The sequence below is a fragment of the Podarcis tiliguerta genome, assembly GCF_965153285.1.
Source record: "Podarcis tiliguerta genome assembly, chromosome: 5".
NCBI classification, from domain to species: domain Eukaryota; kingdom Metazoa; phylum Chordata; class Lepidosauria; order Squamata; family Lacertidae; genus Podarcis; species Podarcis tiliguerta.
The window spans coordinates 98,694,218-98,718,688 of NC_139538.1; the positions used below are offsets into that span (position 1 = coordinate 98,694,218).

The window sequence follows — 24,471 nt, forward strand, 5'->3', positions numbered from 1 at the left end:
TATTCTTCTTCTGTGACAGTCAGAAACTTCATTCCAGTTCTATTTTACCAGATCTATGCCAGTATTATGTATTTTTGTTAAGCTTTTATATAGCCCAGATGAGAGACCTTTTTTTCTGTCTAGAGTAATAAATCTTATGCTATGAGATTTCTCCTCAAAGTCTACTTCTTTTATAGCAGAAATGGAGAACTGGATCTGGCAAGTCACTAGATAATTTTCTGTCTACAACTGTGTGTGTGTGAGTGAGTGAGTGAGAGAGAGAGAGAGAGAGAGAAGGCATGGCCACACTCACTACCCCTGGATGGCTGACCAACAGCCAAATACGGGCTTCTGGCCAAATAAATAAATAAAAATGAACCACCCACACTAGGACAACAAAGGCAGTTTCAGCTTTAAAACTAGACCTAAAGCCCCATTGGAAACAGTCTAAGTAATAAGTTCTGCCCAATAAAATAGAGCAAAGAACCACACAAGTGGTTGAACAAGTGAAGTCTTCCCTGCATCATCACAGAGAGCAAGTCTATAGCCTCCCAATAGCTTGTTGTTTAATAACACTGACATGGGAAGGGTGGGGATGGGGTAGGGTTCCCACCCTAGCAGGGGGAAATGTGTAGCCAAAACTCACATTTAGGGGAGGCATAGAACTGTGGGTGAAAGTGTAAGTTCCTTTTTTTAAAGTATTAATGTTCCTTTGGACCACATCAGCAAGGTCGAGAGGGGGGCATTGTTGCCTGGGCAGCCCAGAACCTCCAGACACACCTGCGCATATGGAGGAGAGGAGGTCACAGCAAGGAAACACAGTGGTTTGACTTCATCCCATTACTCTCCATAGTCTCTAGCAACTTCCACATATTTTTTTTTAATAATATTTTTTATTAAGACTTTTACATAGAAAAAAGAAAGAAAAATACAAAAATACAAAGATAAAAAGAAAAACAAATAAAAACAATTCCATTTTCATAGTATTTCTTACATTTGCTTATTTCCCAGACTTCCCCACACCTCCCCTCACTGTATTCCAATTCAAATATTTAATCAGAAAATCCCTTCCCTCTATCTTATCTTAATCTTTATCTTAATATATTAAACCTTTAATTCTTCATCTTTTGACCTTCGAATTTTCCCATACTCCTTCGCCACATTATTACTAATAACCTTTTAACCTCCATCCGATGTCATTCTAACATTCATTGATTTTATAATATTTCTGTAAATAGTCTTTAAATTTCTTCCAATCTTCCTCCACAGTCTCTTCTCCCTGGTCTCTGATTCTGCCAGTCATTTTTGCCAATTCCATGTAGTCCATCACCTTCATCTGCCCTTCTTCCAGAGTGGGTAGTTCTTGTGTCTGCAACTTCCACATATTTAACTGATGTACAGCTTTAAAGTGCTTGGCAATTTTTTTAAAAAATGAAACATTCAAAAGGGAGGACTATTTGTGATTTTCAGATGTGATTCCTGGAACATAATCCTTCTGGAAGTTGAAGACTACCTGTATATTAGAACTGATATGACTTCATGCTGGGATAACCATGTGCAAAACAGAACAGGAATTGTGCATCCAGTCAGTAGCCCTTTCCCATCTTGTTTTGGGTGCTATACCGCACAGCAGGTTTAGTGAGTTTCCCAGGGAGATGCAAGGACACCCCTCCACTCCTAGTTCTTTTCCTGGTCTCTGTCCTGTTCTCGCCCTCCAACTGAAAATGGACCCAAAGATGGAAAGATGCATGTCGGGGTATTCTGTGGTCGTTTGCTTGCTCTTCTTCTTGAAGTCTGGCTCCAGCTGGTTTCGTTGCTGGCAGAAGCCAATAGGGAGGCAAACAGTTGATTCTATTGGGGGGAAAACACCTCCTCCCACCTCCAAAACCTGAACCCAATAGGTGTGGTATTTAGCACTGAGGGAGGATTTAACCCACAACTGGAGGATGGTAAGAGTGACCAAGATGGGTTTAGCTCTGCATGTCCTCCATTTCCATACATTTATTAACAAAGCTGCAGCAATCTCCTTTCTGTCTCAGTAGCTACTATGGAGAAATTATTTTAATGATTGAAGTATACCCTGTGGGAGATTTTCCAAGTTTGTTTCGATGCCGTGTAGATGCCTGCATACGAGACTTAACATGTGTACATGCGCTAGCCTTGGAAGAAGACACTTTGCGTTTGCCCCTCTACCTTTTTAAATTGTCAAGTCAGGTTTGCGGAGAAGCCACCGCCGCCTTTTCCTCGCTGCCTCCCCCTGGGGAGGGAAAACACATTTAGGCAAGACTCGGCCTCTTCGAAAAGCCCACTGCAAACCGAAGCATTCATCTGGCCATCTAGCACGAAGAATAAATTGGGTGGGAAACAGTCATGCGACAAAGACACATGAGAACAGAAGCAGCCAAGCAGGCTGGGAAGTGCTGGGACTGCACAATCATTTGGGCCGACTAAAGTTATTCAGACCTAACTGTTGAGTCACTTGGATATGTGGCTTAGCAGCCAGTTTCTCTTTGTGCTCTCTGTAAGATTTCAGCAGTCTGTCTGCCTCAGCTGTGAGCAGTGTCTGTATGCAATCTCAGTCAAACTGTTTGGAACCATGTTTATAAAGAAGTTTATTTTAATTCAGTAAAGATTTTATTCTTTAGAACTCTTTATTATTAATTTACGCTGCGCGTCAGAAACCTGCAGGTGCTTTACCTGGGCCAGGTCCACGCGGCCTGTAGGCCGGTCCTTCCGAGGGCTTCTCGCCACCAGGAAGGGCGCCTGCCTGCCCTCAGCCCCTTCCCGCGTCCCGCTCGCTCCCTCGGGCTCCGCATTCCAGGGGCAGCGCCGCTCCTCCCCGCATCCTCCGCCAACAAGATGGAGCTTTCCTGGACGTTGCCTGTCAGCTTCGATTCTTGCGGCAGCGGGGGGGGGGGGGGGAGCAAGCAAAGCAAGCGGCTTTGATTCCGCGTTAATCCTGAGGTGCAAAAACGGTTATTGCGGCTCTGGAGGGCCCTGAGCTGATTTCAGTGCCGCTGCTCAGCTGCAGCCGGGAGGCGGGCGGCGATCCGCTTCGTCCCTCCACAGCCGGCCTCTCGCTGCTGCTGCTGCTGCTGGCCGAGCTCCGTCGAGAGGCGGCGAAAGAGCAAGCGAGGCGGGCGAGCCACGGCGCTGCCCGCTCCGGACGCCTGGACCGGGAGCAAGCGGAGCCGTTTGCTTGCGGAAGACGCATCCCTAGCTGCGCGTCGGCCCGCCAGCGGGAACGAGAAGCACCGCGCCCGCAGGTAAGCCTGGCCGCCGAAGGGAGGCCGGGCAGATGGGAAAGGGCCCGGCGCGCGGCTGCAGGGGACGAAGAAGCGCCACACGCGGGGGTCTCGCGCTGGGCTCCATCTGCTCCGGCGACCGGCGCGGCCTGGATCCGGGCAGCGACGCGCCGGCAGGCTGCGGAGCTGGGAGGGCGGGGGGGCTCAAGCCCGGATCCACGGTGGGGGCATCCGGCTCGTCAGTGTGCGGAGGAAGTAGGAAGCTGGGGTGGATAGGTGGATGAGAGAGAGAGGGAGGGAGGGAGAGAGATTTGGTGGACAAATATTGCAATTGCCTCAGGACATGCAGAAGTGAACACTATTGACCACAGCTGGCTGGCTGTCACATGCTCACTGGTGGGTGTTGGCTGAGTATTTCAGACATTCGCAAGGATTGTCAGTGTTCCCGTGTAAATGTAACATTTTGTACATTCGTTGTAGTTGTGCGTATGGATGTGTACAAATGTCTTATAGTGACTATACTAGCATCTGGTGAATTTGCTCATATATGAATGCTGATAATCCCAGCTACATTTTGTGTATATCTGAAAACAGGAGACACTTCCCTATTTTTCAGACGTCCCCTTGACTTTCTAAATAAGTTAAATGTGCTCATGTTCTCCAACTGAAATAAATGCAGTGGCCCCATGGCTATATTGAATGCATGTAAGGCATCCCTGCTTATATTGAATGCATGTAAGGATTTGTAATTTCTGTAGTACAGTTGTCAACAATAGCAGCAAAATTTTGAAAAGAAGATAATTGTAGCCCTTAATAGGATGTAACAGCATTCCAGACAAAGGGAAGTGCATTAGTCCGGTCCCTTTCCATGGTGTATTATTTAGCTGTTGTTCAAATCAGTCTTGAAGAAACTTCTGCCTGCTTCAGTTTATTTACCAGTATTTGTCCATGGGTGTCCTTGTACAAAGATCCTTAGCTAGCAGTGCAATTCTATTTTTTAAGTTATTACTGCATTAAAATCACCCATCAGGATAAGAGATAGCAAAGAATATTGTCATGAGTGGTGGGGAAGACGAAGTAGGCTGTATGTGAGATCCTTCTAACCCCTTTAGGATTAAAATATAAGCCTGTCTAGCTTCCTGTGTTGAGGTGATAGCCTGGGTGATGAGCCATCAAGGGAAGCAAAGCAGAGCAGGTGAGGAGAGGCTCTGTGTAATACAGGAAATGGGTAGGGCCCTTTCCTCCTTGGAGATAGTTTGAAGGACAAAGCCTGAGTTGACAGTTTGCAGTATTGTGACCTAGAGGAAAAGGCAGCAAGCTGGAGAAAGAGTCAGAGTAACATTCACAGCAATGTTTGATTTTTGTTTAAATTCAAGGCTGCAGCCATGGGAGAAACAAGACCCTTTTAGGATGTTGATGCTCTGAATCCCTCCATTGCAGGCTAAGGTTGTACATATGTGTAAATATACCATAGATAATAAAACTCCACAGTCTCTGCCTCATTTCTGAAGGAAACACGATTCCTGAGTAAGCGCCTGGAACCCCTGAAATCTCACACCGCTCAGAGATTGTGGTGGTGCTCTACACTGGTGTTAGGAGTGGGATTTGTGTTTCCTGGAGGGGGGCCTGTGAGTGAGGGGTGCCAGAGTGGAGGGAGAAACAGCAATAACAGCCTGGAGCAGGTCAGGTTAATGATCCAGCAGCAGTGAGGCCAGATGTTTGACAAGATGCTCCTGCAGCAAAGCCAGCAACAGATGGAACAGCAGAACCAGTGGTTCAGTGAAATGAAGCAAATGCAAGCAGAGTGTGTGAGAAAAAAGTCCTTGGAGAGAAAAGTGTGACTCCATGCGAGGTGGGAGCCTGGCCTGATGAGATGCAGTTGGTAAGCTGAAGACAATGCCTTGTAGAAGGGCGAGTTGGCTGGAGCTGCTTTGGGCTCTGACATGTGCTCTGCCTCTGAGCTAAGACTTTTTGAAAAGGAAGCTGCTTTATATCAGGGCAGACCTTTTGGCTCAGTATTGTCTTGTACTAACTGGCAGCCACTCTCCAGGGCGACAGGGCTCTTTCTCACCTCTATTTGAACATGCCAGAAATAGACCTTTGGACCTTCTGCATACAAAGCATGTGCAAACCACTGAGCTGTGGCCCTGTTACACTAAGCCTTGTCTTTTGGCCGGCTCTCTCTGGAGACAGCATTTACTTTTCCCTCACCATCCAGAACTCCAGATTCCCTTTGTGTCTGCTTCTTGCTCCACTGTAGCCTGTAGCCTGTAGCCTGTAAGATTTGAGAGGGTTTGTCTTGAGGCTTCGGACAAATTGGGCTTTTTAATATTTTTTTGCTAATTACATTAAGAGTAAATGAGCTTTTAAAAAACACTAAGGAGTCTTTACAATATAGCAAACTGGAGCTGCCAGTCAAGTAGTGTCCCATCTCCATTAGACAAATGGAAATTAATGTTGCATACTTTATTTGAAGGAACATTTCTAACCCCTCTTACTTGAAGAATACCAGCCTTTCAGAGCTAGGTAAATGTTATGAAAAGTGAGAAGAAAGCAGATGAAAAGTATATGTTTTAGCTATTTGGTGACTTTCTGGTTTCTGTTTGTTTGTTCCCACACTCTTGTTTAAAGATTTCTTCCTTTAGCTAGAAGTGTCTAGGATTGCCAGTTACCAAGATTTGTAATTAAATGTATATGTTTCACCTTCCTCCCTTAGATGCTTAGGTTGCTTTCCTTCTTTCTGGAAAATGCTTTTCCCCATGCAAGTCAAGGTTATTAAATGACCTGCCTCCATTCTCGGTAAATCATAACTGTGGCCTATATAAATCCACCTCTTTTGTAAAGCCACTTAATTATTTTCATTTATTGATTTCAGCTTTTTTATGCCACTTAATTGCTGAAGTTTCTAGGTAGTGTACAAAAAGATTGCATGAAGTTTTCTATTAATAAAAACAGAAAATGTACCTGGCCTATGTAAATCCACCTCTTTTGTAAAGCCACTTATTTATTTTCATTTATTTATTTATTTCGGCTTTTTTACGCCACTTAATTGCTGAAGTTTCTAGGTAGTATACAAAAAGATTGCATGAAGTTTTCTGTTAATAAAAACAGAAAATGTACCAGCTGAAATAGAAGGATCTTCATCATTGCTTATTGTTGATTGTTTCCCCTCCCAGTGTTGGTTTGAGTTTGTAATTTGGTTAAAAGGGAAAAATACTGAATATGGTAAAATAATAAAAATGTTGTTAGCTATTCCTTTCAGCTTTCTGTCTCCAGATTTGATAAGCACCCCCTTTAGACCCTCTGTTCGTATGGAAAGCAGGGAAATAGGTATGGTAAAAAGGAGGATTCCCTGGATGCAATGCTTAGATCCAGGACTGAGGCATGTACTCTTTGGTGAGAGAGCCCCAGCATAGATTTGAACTCACAAAAAATGCTGCGAAGCATGGAAATATAGGCTGTTAGACCTTTAAAATATCTCTTAAGTTTCTTCCAAAGCTCCCCTCTTCCCATAGCATAGAAAGAGACCCCACATTTGGTAAGTTAGAAATGGTTTACTTACAAATTCTTCAAAGGGCAGATTCATATGCTTTTCTATACAGCAGAAAGAAAAGACAGGCAATGTATCTTAGTTTCAAAAATGGTAACAGTTTCTAAATTATTTGTATAGAAACACAAAGATGACTTGCTGAAGCCACACAGTCTAAGCTTGGAGCATCCAGCACAGACATCCTTACTGGTCAGGTTCACATAGTGCAGACTGTTAGTATTTCATGTATCTGATCCTTCAGATACGATTGGTGTAATTCACATGCCTGTCTGGGAAGACTGGGAACGGAAGACAGCCTTATCTCTCTTCCGTGGCCGTACTGTTGGACTGTACTTTTGCTTTTACTTTGTTCTGTTTTCTCTCAGAGCTGATGAGAGAGGACGCCATGATGCTTTGTCTGTACATAGTGTGTACATAAATACGTAGATTAGCTCTATGGTGTCTCACGCTTCTTGCTGTGTAATGCTAGAAGATTAGTGTTAATATATTTGGGATGTGAAACACAGAGCAGTCAAGTACAACATCCCTAGAGTTGTAGAGACATAAAAAAGGGGTGTCTGGACCAGCCAGTTGGATCTTCCTGTTCCCTCCTAGGCTGGGACAGACTTCCTCTACATGTGACCAGAGGTGGGCGTGACCTCACCTATGCAGGTAACAAAATACCTCAGTGGAGGCCGCCATCCTTCTCTGTGACTACATTAATCGGAGAAGCAACATTTGCTTAGCCTAAGATGCTCTCTTGGCTTCTAGCCAAGAGAGGACAAAGGAACTGTCTGCTTATGGGATAGTTTCCAGATGTATATTACTTTTGTAACTTAAGTCTGCCTTTTGGGATCCATTTGTGAACAGAATGTGTGAGTAAACGCTTTTTATACTTTTATAGAAGACTGTGTTGTGTCTATATTTTTATAAGGGACTAAAGGGGAAATTACCAAACAAAACTTATTTTAGAGGCTTTAGTGAGCCTGAGCAAACGCATCCGCTGTGCAAGTTCAAAAAGGGGAATTTTACTCTACTAAATTGTAGAACTTGTTAACACAAGTTGGAAAGGATATAATCAAACAATATATCCTCTCCTGCATCCCTGAACAATCCCACAATATACCATTTGGTATATGTCACTGGGCGCAATGGAGAAGAAGGGAAATGCCTTTGCCAGAGCTGCGCATACCGGAGGACACTCGGACAGTGGGGGCTGCAGGAGCACCCCAGGATGTTTTCCAGCGTGTTGATCGCGATTGACTGGTCAATCACAGGATGGATTTTGGTTGATCGCACTATGGCCAGGCAGGCTTTGCTCCTCCCTCACAGCTGGGGCTCAGCTGTGGGAGGGAGGGAACTGCACCTCCACTTTCGCCATCCCGTGAGCTCCAGAACGCGGGCCTCTCTCTTCGCTCTACTAAGGAAGCCACCCTCGGCTGGGCAGCCCTCACTGGGTGTTGCATGGCCATGCTCATGCGGCTGGGAGAGGGTGCAGCGGTCCCCAAAGGAAAGTGGGGTGCAGGGTTGTGAGGCTGGATAAAAGGAGAGCCCCTTTCCTTCCTCCTCCATACAGAGCAGCCTGTGGCTTAATCAGCTGTAGCCTCTGTTTGGGCATTACGTGGAAGAAGGCGATGGAATCGACCACAAATCCATGCTAAGGAAAGACAGGGGTTTTTCCTGGTCACCAACAATGCCTTACACCTCGCCCCTAAAGTGAAGAAGTTGAAGAAGGACAATGGGAGAGTGTTCCAGTTTTTGATACTGGATAGTAAATCACAGCCTGCTTGAAGTTGGACATGCCTGATAGTGGATGAAAAAAGTTTGGTAACTCTTCCTCCAAAGGTGAGGGTCAGTGGTCTAGCTAAGCCTTGCAGGACAGTTTTCTTTTTGGTCTTAACCCCTACATGTATTAATTAGAGTTAAGCCTATTGGTTATATGAGGCTGATTTATCCCACACCCAGTGCATATTATCTGTCAAGCAAATATTCACAAGCTACATCTTTTTGTTGCTGTGAGTTGGCATTATTTTTTGGTGGTGGTGCTTTGTGTGTGTGTGTCATGCAAAACTTAAAAACATAAAACTTAAAAAACAAAACAAAATGAAAGGATAATTAATAAAATCAAAGTTGGAGACAATATAATAAGCAATCCTAAGGAAATTGCAAATAGCTTCATGGAATTTTATAAAGAACTGGATTATGCTGTATTATTTTACTGTTGTTAGCCACTCTGAGGCCGGCTTCGGTTGGGGAGGGCAGGTTATAAATAAAATTTTATTATTATTTATTATTATTATTATTATTATTATTATTATTATTATTATTATTAAAGAAGGAAGAGAAACACCTGAAGAGATAAAAGAATACCTGGATCAAAATAACTTACCAAAATTTTCTATTGACCAAACTAAAATATTCAATCCTCCCATCACAGCCCTAGAAGTCCAATGAGCAATAAAGAAATCTAAACTAGGAAAAACACCTGGACTAGATGGCCTACTGTCAATTTATTATAAAAAATTAGAAGAGGTGTTATTTGAGTTATTAAAGACTACAATGAATATTTTAAAATGGTAAATTACCAGAATCATGGATGAAAAGTTATATAAGCCTGATTCCAAAACAGAGAACAGATTTAACATTGGTTTCCAATTACAGGCCAATATCACTCTTAAATAATGATTATAAAGTATATGCTAATATCCTTTCTGAAGGAATGAAGAACATCCTCCAAACCATTATCCACAAAGACCAAGCTGGCTTTCTCCCTGGCCGCTTAATGCAGAACAACATTGGAAACATCATAAACTTGCTGGAATATTTCGAGACATGATTTGATAAGCCAGCTATATTTATGTCGGTAGATGCGAAGAAAGCGTTCAATAATATTTCTTGGAGATTTATGACAACCATGATACAACAAAATGGAATTTGGGGATTTATTTTGTAAAGGAATTCAGGCTATCTATACAAAACAAAAGGCAAGAAAAATCATATAACTGAGGAATATGAAATAAGGGACCAGACAGGGCTGTCCTCTCTCTCTGTTAATATTCATATTAGTGATAGAAGTTTTAAATAAGAAAATAAGAGAGGGAAAAAATATTAAAGGTATAACATTGGAAAATAAAATATACAAACTAAGGGCATTTGCAGGTGATCTTATTATCACAACTGAAAACCCAAAAGAGGGCCTCAATAAAACTTTGGAAATAATTAACAATTATGGGAAAGTAGTGGGGTTTAAATTAAACAGTGACAAAACAAAACTTATGGCTAAGAACCTTACCGCCCAAGAGAAAAAAGAAATTGAAAGGTCAATACGCTTGAATTTTGCAAAAAAATAAAATACCTTGGAATCTGGTTAACACTGAAAAATATTAACCTCTATCAAGATAACTATATCATGACATGGTCCGAAGTCAAAGGAAATAAGGAGGTCTGGAGTAGATTGAAATTGTCATTTTGGGGACATATATCGGCTATTAAAATGAATGCCAAAGATGCTCTTTCTTTTTCAAACCATTCCAGTCATAGGGGGGACAGGCTGCATTACAAAGCGGCAGAGGGAAATATCTAAATTCCTCTGGCAAGGACAAAGACCTAGAATAAAACATACACTGCCTATTGACATTAAAGGGGGGGGGGATTTGGTCTGCCCGATTTAAAACTTTACTATGAAGCAGCCTGTCTCTTTTGGATTAGTGTTTACTTAAGAACATAGATGTATTGGATTTGGAAGGACATGACAACCGCTTTGGTTGGCATGCATATTTAAATTATGATAAGATCAAAATACATAAAGGCTTTATAAACCATATAGTAAGAAATGTGTTGTATAAGGTTTGGGCAAAATATAAAGGCTTGTTGGAACCCCAAACCCCAAGATGGATATCTCCTTTGTTAAAGGTTGTTAAGAAGAAGACTATAAAATGAATATAAAATGAAGCTGGTTGACGTATAACTCTTTATTACTAGAGGAAGGTAATCAATTAAAGCTTAAGAACTATGATGAAATGAAAGATCAGCTCTCGGGATGGCTACAGTATCACCAACTCTTTGAGACATTTAAACAAGACAAAAAATCCGGTTTCGCCACTGAGCCCTCTAAACATTTCTCTCAAACAAATTTGATGGTGCGGGAAAGTGAAGGAAATATGTATCATATGTGGTGGACATGCAGGAAAATTAAAGAGTTTTGGAATCTCATTTATGATGAGATGAAAAAGATCTTTAAATTAACATTCTTTAAAAAAAAACCCAGAAGCTTTCTTGCTTGGAATTTTAGGCAGAGAGATACCGAAAAATGTAAAAGAAATTTTCCTATACGCAACAGCCGCCACCCAAATGTTAAGTGCAATGAACTGGAAAGGGGGAAAGGTTCCAACACTAGCAAAATGGCAGAATAAATTACTAGAATATGCAGAAATGGCACAATTGACTGAGAGGTAATACAAAACAATCATTTATTCAAAAATGGGATATGTTTGAGAGATATTTACAAAACCACAATGGTGGTATGACATCTATGGCAGCGTTTGAATGACCCCTGTGTAAATTAATAATAAAGAAATAAGGAAAATTGGTACAATATTTTGTAATAAAGTATTAGAAAATATAGAAAGATTAAGGTAATAATTATAAGTACATTCGATATCAGAATTGTTAAGTACAGTGGTGCCCCGCAAGACGGAAAACCCGCTAGACAAAAGGGTTTTCCGTTTTGGAGGTGCTTCGCAGGACGAATTTGCTATGGGCTTGCTTCGCAAGACGAAAATGTCTTGCGATTCCTGGGGTTTTTTTTCCGCTCCCCACCCCCTTTTTCTAAGGCACTAAGCTGCTAATAGCCTTTTAGCAGCTAATCCGCTAATCCCTTAAGCCTTTAATAGCCACTAATAGCCGCTAAACCGCTAATAGCGCTAATCGGCTAATCCGCTAATGGGCTTGCTTCGCAAGACGAAAAAAACGCTAGACGAAGAGACTCACGGAACGGATTCTTTTCGTCTTGCGAGGCACCACTGTACATCGGGAGTTGATGGGAAGTCTATTACATTTCTAAGAACGTAGGACGAAAGAGACTGTATAAGATTGAATCAACCTATATTTGCAAATTTGTATAAGATTACTTACACAAGATTGGTTTTTTATTTATTTAAGATTGTTTTTGTTTTTATGAATTTCAATAAAGAATTATGATGTTGGGAAGAAAGAAAAGCATAAAAGCCTGCAATGAGTCAACACCAAGCCCTGGGTGACAGGTGGAGAAAGTTTTTGAACCTAATAGCTGCTTTCTGTCACAGAGTACCTTCCAGAGACTGTACAACAGTGACAAAGAAGGGCAACAGGGGATGTGAAGTTTGCATTTGAATAGTAGACAGCACTTCAGCCACACTAAAGTCAAGGAGTTTCTACACATGAACCACATTTTTCATCCTCGCACTCAAGAGGCATTATTACAGTTCAAAGACGCAATCCAACAAAGCAAAGGCATTCAAGGAAGGTGCAAACCAGAGCCAGTGACAGGTGTGACTTGAAGAGAATCCCAAGGGCTGGGTAGAGTGGTCTGTATTTGGCCCCTAGGCCCAAGGATACCTACCCTAAACTGTGACGCCCTCCCAATTACCCATGCTGATCACTAGAAACACCACATAAACCCATTTTTGTTTCTGTGTATTAATAGGTAATAAATGTACTTCTGATTGTCCGCCCATTCTGGTGGACGAGAGCTCTTTCGCTTGAAAGGGCACCAGTGCTTTGAAGGTGGGGGGAAACCGCTAGAACGATGTGGTACTCCATAAATAACTTCAGATTGAGCATTCCGAGGAGCTAGTGTTCCTGCTGGTGCCTGGAGCGACTCCCCCGCTCCCCGGTAAGCTCTTGAAAAGAGCTCCGAGAGCGAGTGGGGTTGGAGACGGAGGCACTTGGGAATAGACTCGCTTCCTTCGTCACACAAAGCTCCAAGTCTGGCAATCGTGAGAGGCCAATTCCTCCAAATAACTTTGATTGGAAAAGAGTGAGTAAAAATTAACAATTTGGATATCTATTCGGAAAGGATAGGGATTTAAAAACGGAGGTCAATCCCTTCCTCTGATTAAAAGAGAAAACAGCCACAGTAGCCGAAGCCGCAATCTATAAAATACGACTTTTAAAAGACTTTTAAGTTAACCTTTGGATTCCCCCTTCTGGGAGGGGGGGGGGGACATACTTTTCTGATTTTCTTAATCCCTGCAGAAGACAGTTTGGATTTACGACGTTTGGAATAGCCCAAGAAAGATGTTAAATTATTTTTGTATGCCACAACGGTCGCCTGAATATTACTTGCTAAAAACTGGAAAACACAAGAACTACCAACAGTGGAAGATTGGCATACGAAGATGATGGACTTTTCGGAGCTGGCTGACCCGACTGGAAGAATCCGTGACCAGAAAGAAGAGGAGTTTCAAGAGGACTGGAGGAAATTTACTGACTATTTGAATAAATATTGTAATATAAAAAATTATAAATTACTTGAAAGAAACAAATAGACCTGGGATTAAACTAAGTTATAATTAAATAAATGGGATTTAGAATATTAAGAAAAGTGAATAGGATGGACTATAATTGGAAATTGTTTTAGTTTAATAATGATATTGGAAAGCTGTTACTTTTAACTACAAGGAAACTCAGAAGGGAGGGACTAGAGGAAGTCAACCAAGATGTTTATATATAATTTTTTATATATAAATAAGGTAATAAATGTAAGCACCCTGAATAGAGTCGGGAACACATTGGCAACAAATGTAGCTAATGTAAAGTGCTTGTTGCATGTGTTCAACTGCTGCCTCACTAGCACTTTTTATATTAGCTGCAATTCACAGATAGTTTTCAAGGGTGGATCCACATATAGCACATTACAATATAGTCTAACCTGGAGGCTACCAGAGGATGAGGGGCCTTGGCCTGGCTATCTCTGTTCAGAAGTGGCTACAGTTGGTGCACCACCTGATGCTGCACATAGGTGTCTCTAGACATTGAGGCCACAATGATAGTTCAGGGAGTGCTCTCCAGCTGTGCACCTGCTCCTTCTGGGGGACACCAGCCCTGCCAGAAGAGGCAATTGTGTCAACTGCTGGACATGAGGGATCAAGTTATAATAGCTGGAATAGGAACACAAGCAAACATATTCCTAACAAACATTTTTTCTTCTTTTTTTTTTCTTTTAACCACATTTTTATAAATGAAATTCTTCTAATAAATTATTTTTAAAATAAAATAATATATATGACAGGCAGTTTAGTAACAGCATTCAAGAAGCAGAGTAAATCAGACTAGTATAGCCCTAGCATCATGAGGGGACGGAATGCTAACACTTGCAGGGGAGAGGTGAGGATCCACACACCAATCCTACTCCTTGCATGGCAACAATCTGAAAGGGGATGGTAAGCATGTCTAGTTCAAGGCATTTTGAAGCCTCCTGGTGACTGGAAGCCCTTCTTCCGACATTTCTGGTAAGATGGGAAGGTTGGGGTGGAGTGTCCCCACAACCCCTACTTGGGTTGGCATTCATTTTGTTCGTTTGGGCCCAGTTCTCCAATCTGTTAAGCTCATTCTGCACCACAGTCATTAAGTGCAGAACCTTACATTTGTCCCTATTGAAATTCATTTGCTGTTAAGGTCATTTTTAATTCTGATTCTGGCTTCTGTGTCATTAGCTACCCCTCCCAGTTTGGTGTCATCTGCAAATTGGATGAGCATCTCCTCAAGTCCTTCATCCAAATCATTTCTAAAGATGTTGCACAACAGGCCCAGGACAGAACTATGTGGCACCCAGTTTGCCATTTTCTTACAGGATAATTAAGTTAATGAGTACTCTTTGTGTTATGTACTGAAGTTCTCACCCTGGGCCAGCAGGGGGATACCGTAGATAGTTATGCAAATAAAGGATCGAAAGTGACGTTCAGTGATTGGATAGTTTGTATGCAAATGAAGGATCGAAAGTAACGTTCAGTGATTGGCTAGTTACAGAAAATGGTTACTCTTGCATTCTAGTGGAGCTCTATATAATCAGGCTGACTGAGCTCCTCAATTCAGTTCTGTTCCAGCTTACAAATAAAGAGCTGTTTTGGAAGAATCGCTATGTCGTCTGATATGTTCGCCCACAACTTAACACTGGCGGCGAGGATGGGATCGATGGATATCAGAGCACAGCCAGATGCAGCCATCCTCTGAACTGAGCTGAATCACTGAGCGAAATCACTGGACAGAACCAATTCAGAGCTGACTGTTCTAGCTAGAGCACTGTGTTCCATCCATCGCCCTTCACGCCAGCATCGGAATCATGGCTTCACTTGTGCCTCTACCACCGTTTGCGCCAGCCTCTAGTTCGCTCGGTTCGACTGCTACCTCCAAGCCAACGAGCTGACAGCAGTATCAAAGGAACAGAAGCGGGGCCTATTCCTCAGCCTCTGTGGGCCTGAGGCGTTTGAGACAGCCCGAGCATTGGTTGCGCCTGAAGCAGTCCAGGCAACACCATGGGACACGATCCAAGATAAGCTCCACAACCACTACGCGCCAAAGCCGTCCAAGATTGCTGCCCGGCATGTGTTTTACCACCGGAATCAGGCAGAGGGGGAGTCAATCAACAATTTCAGCAGCACGCTTACCCGGTTCCTGTTGTTCAACACCTGCTGCATTCCTTGGGTGAGGGTAAGCTCTATGCTAAGCTGGACCTTGCCCAAGCCTATCAACAACTGCCCGTCGATGATGCCACTACTGAAGCCCAGACGATCGCCACCCACTAAGGGGCATTCCGTTGCCACCGTTTGCAGTTTGGGGTGAGTGTGGCTCCTGGCATCTTCCAAAGCCTTATGGAGCGTCTCCTGCAAGGGCTTCCGGGCATGGCGCCGTATTTTGATGACGTCTTGGTGTCCTCAGACTCACACCAGCAGCTGTTCAAATGCCTCTGCGCCGTGCTGACCAGGTTCCAGGAGGCCGGGCTCAAGGTAAAGAGAGAGAAGTGCCAGATCGCTGTTCCACAGGTGGAGTTCCTGGGCTATCTTGTCGACGCCTCCGGCCTTCACTCGACCACATCCAAGATCCGCGCTATCCAGCAGGCCCCCATCCCAAAGGACAAGACGGAGTTGCAGGCGTTCCTGGGACTGCTGAACTTTTATAACATGTTCCTGCCCCACAAAGCCACGGTGGCTGAGCCTCTTCACCGACTCCTCAGCACAAAGACACCTTGGTCCTGGGGTCATCGGGAGACGGCTGCCTTCAACGCGGTCAAGGCTCTCCTTTCATTGGACAGTGTGTTGGTACAGGACAGTGAAGCCAGGCCGCTGGTCCTTGCCTGCGACGCCTCACCTTTTGGCATTGGCGCTGTCCTTAGTCACCGTTTTCCAGACGGAAGAGAAGCACCGCTCGCCTACTTTTCCAGGACGCTATCTCCAACGGAACGGAATTACAGCCAGCTCGACAAGGAGGCACTGGCACTTGTGGCTGGAGTAAAGAGGTTCCATGAATACCTCTACGGTAGGACTTTCAACCTCATCACCGACCACAAGCCGCTCCTGGGCCTCCTCGCCGGTGATCGTCCAACTTCACCGGTCCTCTCGCCGTGCATGCTGCAATGGACTGTTTTCCTGGCTGCCTACCACTACCGGCTCGTCCATCGCCCGGGAAATGGATGGGCCATCCCGATGCCCTCAGCCGTTGCCCTCTTCCAGCGTTTGTGGAAGACCCGGTTCCTGCTTCATCGCTCCTCCTGATTGAGGATCTTCCAGCAGCACCTGTATCGGCTGCCACTGTGGCCGCATGTGCCCAGGATCACACCATCAGCCGTGTGCTCAACTGGGTGTGGAGGGGGTGGCCACAAGGGCCTTTTGCATCGGAGTTCCAGCCCTTCGCAACCAGATGACATGAACTCTCGGCTCATCGCGGCTGTCTGCTGTGGGGAGACCGCGTCGTGCTTCCCCAAAGACTCCATCAACGTGTCCTGGAGGCTCTGCACGTTGGCCACCCGGGAATCGTCAAAATGAAGGCGTTGGCTCGGTGTTACGTCTGGTGGCCTAACATGGACGATGCCATCACTGCCTGGGTTTCCGCCTGTCAAGCGTGCCAAGAATTGAGGCCTGCACCACCGGCAGCTAAGGGACACACCTGAGAGATGCCTAAGACACCCTGGTCGAGGGTGCACATCAATCTGGCCAGCCCCTTTCATGGCCGGACCTTTATGGTAGTGGTGGACGCCTATTCCAAATGGCTGGAGGTGGCCCTGATGCCCTCCACCACTACCAAGGCCGTCATCCGGGTGCTGTGAGGCCTCTTTGCGACGCATGGGTGTCCTGGTGTCCTTGTCTCCGACAACAGACCGCAGTTCACGTCAGGCACTTTTGAGCGGTATCTTTTGGGACTGGGCATCCGCCATGCCCTAACGGCACCATTTCATCCATCAACGGGCAAGCAGAGAGAATGGTGCGCTCGGCAAAAGAGGCACTGGTGCGCCTGGACCGGGGAGACTGGTACGTGCGGGTCGCCAAATACTTGTTCATACAACACATCACCCCTCATGCGGCCACAGGGCGGAGTCCTGCTGAACTGCTTATGGGCCGCTGCCTCAGGTCCCTGTTCGACCGGCTGCACCCAGACTTTGCCATGGCCGAACACCCAGGCTGTGCCAACGCGCCACGGTCATTTGTTCCCGGAAACCAGGTCTTTGCCTGGAACTTTATGGGGGACATTCCTTGGGTGCCAGTCACTGGGACCTCGCTCGTACCAGGTGGCACTCGAAGACGGACGCTTGTGGCGCCGGCACATAGACCAGCTTAGGCACAGGGTTGGGGACTTGGACACTACTGTGGTGCCCCCAGCTGCGCTCGTGGCTCCGGAACAGACACAGATGGTGAGGCTCCACCTACACCTCTCTCGCAAACTGCCGGCCTGGAGCCGAACCAAGCTGCTTCAGAAGGTCTGCCAGACTTACCACAGACTCAGACCACTGCCGTGCCTGATATTCCACGAACTCCACTTGCGGAGATTTCACCCACAGCAGCGGATCCAGGGGACTTGGTTTCAACGCTACCTAGGGTTGCACCACAGCCTCAGCAAGAATTGTGTGCCCCCCCGGACTTGGCTACCAGTCCCCAGCGGTCTGGCAGAGTTTCCAAGCGCCCAACTTATTTAAAGGACTATGTTGTTGGACATGTATCACTGTTGGTCTAAGTATGTGAAATGTAACCGATATGCTTTTGTGCCTAATTGAACCATTACGTGTAGTGCTGTATATAAGGAAACCATTACGATTGTAACTAACGCCTTATCTCGGTGGGGAGGGGTGTTATGTACTGAAGTTCTCACCCTGCGCCAGCAGGGGGATACTGTAGATAGTTATGCAAATGAAGGATCGAAAGTGACGTTCAGTGATTGGATAATTTGTATGCAAATGAAGGATCGAAAGTGACGTTCAGTGATTGGCTAGTTACAGAAAATGGTTACTGTTGCATTCTAGTGGAGCTCTATATAAGCAGGCTGACTGAGCTCCTCAGTTCAGTTCTGTTCCAGCTTACAAATAAAGAGCTTTTTTGGAAGAATCGCTGTGTCGTCTGATATGTTCGCCCACAACTTAACACTTTGAGTTCAGTCAACCAGCTACAAATCCACCTGACAGTTACCTCATCCAGCCCATATCTTACCTGCTTCTCCACAATAAAATCATGGGGACTTTGTCGAAAGGCTTTCTGAAATCAAGATACACTACATCCATAGCATTCTGCTGAATCAACTAAGCTTGTAACTCTATCAAAAAAGGGAAGATGAATTATCTGGCATGATTTGTTTTTGAGAAGCCCATGCTGAGGCCTAGTAATCACAGCATTCTTTTCTAAGTGTTCACAGACCAATTGTGGAATTAAGATGCACAGGCCATGGCCCCAGAAGCCAGCGGTTTACTTCCAGTATCTTCCTCTCTCTTTCTTGGCTGGCCATGACCTTCAACAGGAATGAGTGATGAAAAAACTACCTGTGCCTCAAGGCCCTTCAGTCTCCTGCCCAGAGTCTCATAGTCTCATAAGTCAAAGGCTGTGTCTAGCAGTACTGTTTGTACCCACATGAATCAGAAGAAAGGTGTTTTGGTCAGTGGGCTTTATAAGACTTGGCAACCTCTCTGTCTGATCATGAATATTTGCACCTGGAAGGCAGCACACCTCCTGGGACATCCTGCTACCTCTGCACACTACTGCTTTTGTCCCCATCATTAGGGAGTTCCCCACTACCACCACACCTCTTCTGGGGAGTGGCAGGAATCATTCTATACACTGTACCTTCCCACAGCCATGTCAGTGTATTCTGAGGTCTGCAGCTGATGTCCTTACCCCTCTAGCCCTCCAAGGTGAGGACAGGGGGTCAATTTTGTAGCTGCAGTGACACAGCATTGTTCCCGACAGTCCTGCTTTTGTGTCACATTTCTTCAGGGGTTTCTCTCTTGCAATGGGCAATCTTTCTTCTCCCTAAGGGTACCTCACCTGTGCCGTTGTACCAGGACAATCTACTTATCTTGCCCAATAACTCAAATGTTGATAATCAAGCCTCAGATTGCTGTATCTTCTCTTCCAGCAAGGCTTCCAGCTTGCACTTACTGCAGGTGTAGTTTCATACCCTTTCAGGCAAGAAGAGTTACTTTGCCTAGGTGTTGCAGGTCATTGCAGCAGTTTCCTTGCTGTTCATGTCTTTTGGTCCTATGTACACCATGAGATGGCATTCTTGACTTCCTCCTCAAAACACCCTTGCAAATCTTCCTGTTCACAAACTCCCAGAGGCTATTATCAGCTAAGTAGAACTGCTGCTCACTGTAACTCCTCCTCCACTCTTCATTTTCATCCAAAGATCACAGGGCAGTTCACAATATAAAAATACAAAAGAACACAAAAGACATAATAAAGCACAAACAAACCAATAACCGCTCTCCAATATGAGTTTATAGTGTGGCTATGCTGAGAAATGACACGGTGCTAACATAAAATTCCTTTTAAAAAAACAGAATAGCCCTTTTCTCATAAACTTTGAAACCAATGGGCCATCGGATTGTGGATACCTTGGGCTAAAAGTTTTGTTCCCAAATCTTGAAACAAATTTCCAAGCATCTGTTTGTATGACTGTATGCATGCCATAGGATGAATGGCTTAACATGGGTGATTACTCACAGCTTACATCATAGGTTATTTCATCAGACCTGACCTAGATTTCTGAAATACCAAGCAGTCTTTCAATCTTCTTTCTACATGTGCAGTCATGTTTGGCCAGTATAGGGCAGCCCACCCCCTCCCTTAGCATTCTTCTATACCCAAGTGACCTTCATGTATTCTTTGCAGCATATCTTCCTGTAAAACCTTCCTTGGTACCCTTGAGCAATATTTAGAATATTTAGAATATGGGTTTAGAACTTGCTGGTTTGGACAACTCATCCCCATTTCTGCATTTACCTTCCGTGGGGTTTCATCCTGACCTAGGCAAATGCTGACCACATCTTTTCTGAAATCGTTATCAGTCTTTTGATCAGGTTCACATGCATTATGTCAGTGTCAGGTACTGGTGCTTCTGTTCTTTCACAATCTGTTGACATGGTATCTGCTATCAGCAGTCCTTTCCCAGGCTTGCAGGCTACAGTTGTAGACGGGGAAAAAATGCAACTGGTGGAGGGGTGTCTGATAATCCTTGAAGTGTGATGGAAACTAGTGGTTTGTGATCTGTTTCTTCCAAAATGGGGCCCCCATCAATAAAGACATGGAGCTTTCTGCATCCATAGACTCATGCCCTGGCTTCTTTTTCTGTTGGTGCATAGTGACATTCAGTCTTGGTGAGTTCCTAAGGTGCATAAGGTTCCCACAACTCCCCACATTGCTGCTATAAAACAGCATCTATGTCATTCTTAGAGGCATGTGGGGAGAACTCGGTTGCTCTCTTGCCCCTTCACCTTTATCAGCAGCAGAGAATTGAAACTGTGTTTAGTCAAAAGCCACCTCAACATGAGGGGAAAATATGGGGGCACATTTCCAGGAAGTCTATGAAAAGCTTTGTGCATCATAATGGATAGGTGCTGCACAACAACCATCATTGTGGTCTGCATATCAATATCATATAATTGCCTGGAAATCTCTGCCCTGGCCCAGTCATAGCCCCTTGCAATTAGAGGGGCTGGTGAAAAGCCTAATGCTGAAAATAGTGAACACACCATGACTTCCTAAGAGTTATTCCCTATTTCATATGGCAATAGAACCAAAGGGAAAACTATCTTAAAGACTATCTTTGGCCCATAATAGATGACTGCCTTCTGTACCAGCATTCTCACTCGGAGGCAAGCTGTCACTAATTGCACAGTAGCTTTAGAGATATACAACAGCCCTGCAGTGTAGTTCACCATTGTACGCCTAGAGCAGGTTGGAGGGCTGTGCTGAAAAACAATAACTTATAGGAGCCCTGCAATGTAAACCCCTGTGAATGTTGCCAATCAAGGGTGCTTTGTACTCTCCCCAATCCCCCATACCTCTCAAGTTCCAGAAAAGGTCAGTATGCTTAAATTACTTTCTCAGAGCTCCTCTCAAGCCATATCCAGATTTAATTGAATATAGAAACTTCCTTTGACTTGCATGAAGGCTGATTGTTCAAAAACTAAAACCCAAGGGTCTCCTGTTTTTGATTCTAACTGTTGTTTTTTTCAACTTTGTCAGGCTCAGATAACAAGCGCACCAAGGATGCACTGCAATATTTTGTTGTGAGACCAGTTTTTTACATTGCTTTTAGGCAGATCTAATGTTCCCAGTTTCACTAGAAACTTGGGTGCATGCTGCTGTCTTGAGCATTACCTTCACCTGTAGCCCCCCACAAATCCCTCCCTTCCTTCCATGGTTTGCATTAATCATAGTGTAGCACTGTATCTTCACTGGCATTAATACTGGGCTGGGTATGTGTCAGGTGAATCCCCTTGCATTTCAAAGGTATGTATGAGAGGACCGTTCTTGCCACCATACCTGCAAGACATGTGCCTCTGGTCACAGGCAGTGTCCCCTTTCTCATGGTTGCTGTTATGTACCGAGTTGAATAGGATCCAAACTGCAGCGGTCTGATTGGTCCTAGAATAATAGGCTCCAAAATGCAGCAGTCTGATTGGTCCTAGAACAATGCAGCAGTATGATTGGTCGGCAGGAGCCACCCAATCCAGCTCCAGAAAAAAGTGAATCCACAACCTGATTGGCCTACAGGAGAATTCCGGAATTAGCCAATCACGTGCAGCCCATTGTGTAAATAATGTATATAAAGCAGATACTTTGAGGGGACTTCCATTCCCTCCTCACCACTATGAGCTGAATAAAGAGCATGAAATCCACTCTCAACTCTGAGTATATTTCACTGGCAACGAGGATGGGATCCCGCTGAGCTGACCGCCACACACAGCACCGCAGCACCGCCACCTGCCGCACCGCTGCCTTTCACCATGTATCCAGGCTTCAGCTCCGGGACCCAAGGAACTCAGAATGGCAACCAACAGCAGCTTCTCGCCGTTCAACCCAGCATCCGGAGACTGGGAAGCGTATGCCTCGCTGTCAGGGGTTCAGGAGCAGAGGCACAAGAAAGGGAGGAAATGGAGAGCGAGGGGGAGGAGTCCGAAGGAAATGTTAGCGATGACAGCGGTCCGAGGTCTCTGAGTCTTTCCAGCGAATCGGAAGATTCACAGAAAGGGGCTCCCATGGTCAGAGCAAGGGGGGTGCCTAGGGGGGCACCCCAGGAAGAAGGGGCCAGAGGGGACTCAGAGAGCAGCCGTCGGGAATCAGTACCAGCGTCCACACCAGAGTGCAGTAGGGGGGAGGAGTCCCAGGCATCGGGATCAGGCGGCGCACTGCCAGCGGGAGGAAATGAGTCAGGATTGGCCACGCCTCCATCGGGGAGCGAGGAAACGGTCGAGAGGAAGGTTGAAGGCTGGGCGCGCGCGCCAAGTTCAAATGTACAGGAGGGCGGCGCAGTTGGCAGCCAGGATAGGGAGCCAGGTCCCAAAGCCCGCCGAAAAGAGCGGGAGGAGTCAGGGGGGTCAGCATCAGCGTCAGAGGAATCCAGGAAGGAAGGGACCCCGGGGGGTAGCAGGACCCAGAGGAGAAAGGAGAGACGGAAGAGGTGGAGTAAGGCTAGAATCTTAAACTGGTGTACAGGGGGCGGAGATTCAGATGGAGCTTCGCCGATCTAAACCCTAGACGTAGAGCTGGGGCGCTCCGGCTTGAAAATGGAAACTGTACTTCAATAAAGACCTTTGTACATTACTACCGGCTAGCGTTGGTCCTCTGTGAGCTGGGACCTGGAGCCAGCTCTGACACTCGCGTTTCACCTTCCTCCTAGAAGTCAAAGGGGTCACTGACGAGGAAGATGCCAAGAAGAGGGCAATATTCTTCAGCGTCTGCAGAGAGGAGACGTTTGAAATCGCCCGGGCTCTCCTTGCGCCTGAAGACGTCGCTACTGTTCCATACAAAACAATAATGGAATGGCTGAAGGGGCACTTTTCTACACAGCCCTCAGTGGTGGCTCGTCGAAATGCCTTCTACGCAAAGCGGCAAGCCCCTGGGGAAACTATAACTGGGTTTGTGACCTCTCTCCACCAAGCCGCCCAGTTCTGCAACTTCTCAGAATTGGAGAACATGCTTCGTGACCATCTTGTCAGTGGCCTGAAGGATGAGAAGCTGCAACGACGCCTCTACGCTAAGAAGGACCTAACGTTCCAGGTCGCCCTGGAGGAGGCCCTGGCAACAGAAGCTGCCGAGAGGTCGATGCAAGAGGCACGACCAAGCCTGCCGTCCCAACCGAGGGTCCACCACGAAGACCTCACCGACGACTCAGGATCTGACAGGGAGGAGGTGCACCAAGTACAGCAGCGTACTCAAGCAGCGCACAGACTACAGCTGCCTCGACGAGAAGGAGGCTGCAGGGAGAGTCACGAGAGGAGGACCTGCCATTTCCGCAACGCAGAGTGCAGGCAGTGCGGAAAATTGGGACACATTGCCTGGGTGTGTCGGGCTCGGCCCACCCGACGCCAGGCATCAGATGACCGATCCAGGAGCCCCAGGTCCCAGGGCCCAACGCACCAAGGCAACTCAACGGAGCTCACAGACTTCCAGGAATACCAGTTGCCCCACCCCAACGTAGAGAAGATTTATGTAGAGGTACAGATAGAGGGAGCCCCAACTCTATCCATAATCTCGGCAAGGACCTTAAGGAAACTGTGTCCTACTGGGGGTCCCAAACTCAGGCCGGCCCCATTCACCCTCCAGGACTTCCAGAAATGCAAGGTCCCCACAATGGGGGTGGGGACCTTCAGGGTGCAATACCGAGGGCAGACGCGGCAACTGCTTGTGGTCAGGGGCCCCTACATTAGCTTACTGGGATTGGCATGGTTTGGACCACTGGGGCTAGCCGTCACCGGGGAGAATCACACTAGCTTAAAAGTGGACGTGGATGCCATATGCAAGGAATTTCCGGGGGGTTTTGATGGGAAATTGGGACAGTATACGGCCCCCCCATTGCTCTACAGCTTGACCCTGCAGTACAACCTGCCAGGCTCAAGGCCCGCCGGGTCCCATTTGCCCTGAAACCCCGTATAGACGGAGACTTCTGGGTTGGCGCTTCTGGTAATGGTTCTTCCCATTCTGTTGTTTTCCTCTATTTCTTTGCATTTCTCATTTAAGAAGGCCTTCTTGTCTCTCC

The 24,471-nt window shown here is 45.7% G+C and overlaps 1 protein-coding gene across 1 annotated transcript in view; it reads left to right on the top strand.

Moving 5' to 3' along the window:
* Positions 1-2,670: 2,670 nt before the first annotated feature.
* The window catches only part of FAR2 (fatty acyl-CoA reductase 2), a 114,904-nt gene continuing 93,103 nt past the window's right edge, over positions 2,671-24,471 (top strand). The window contains exon 1 of the mRNA XM_083440825.1: positions 2,671-3,245. The gene's annotated coding sequence lies outside the window, so the exon portion shown is untranslated. The remainder of the gene's footprint in view (positions 3,246-24,471) is intronic.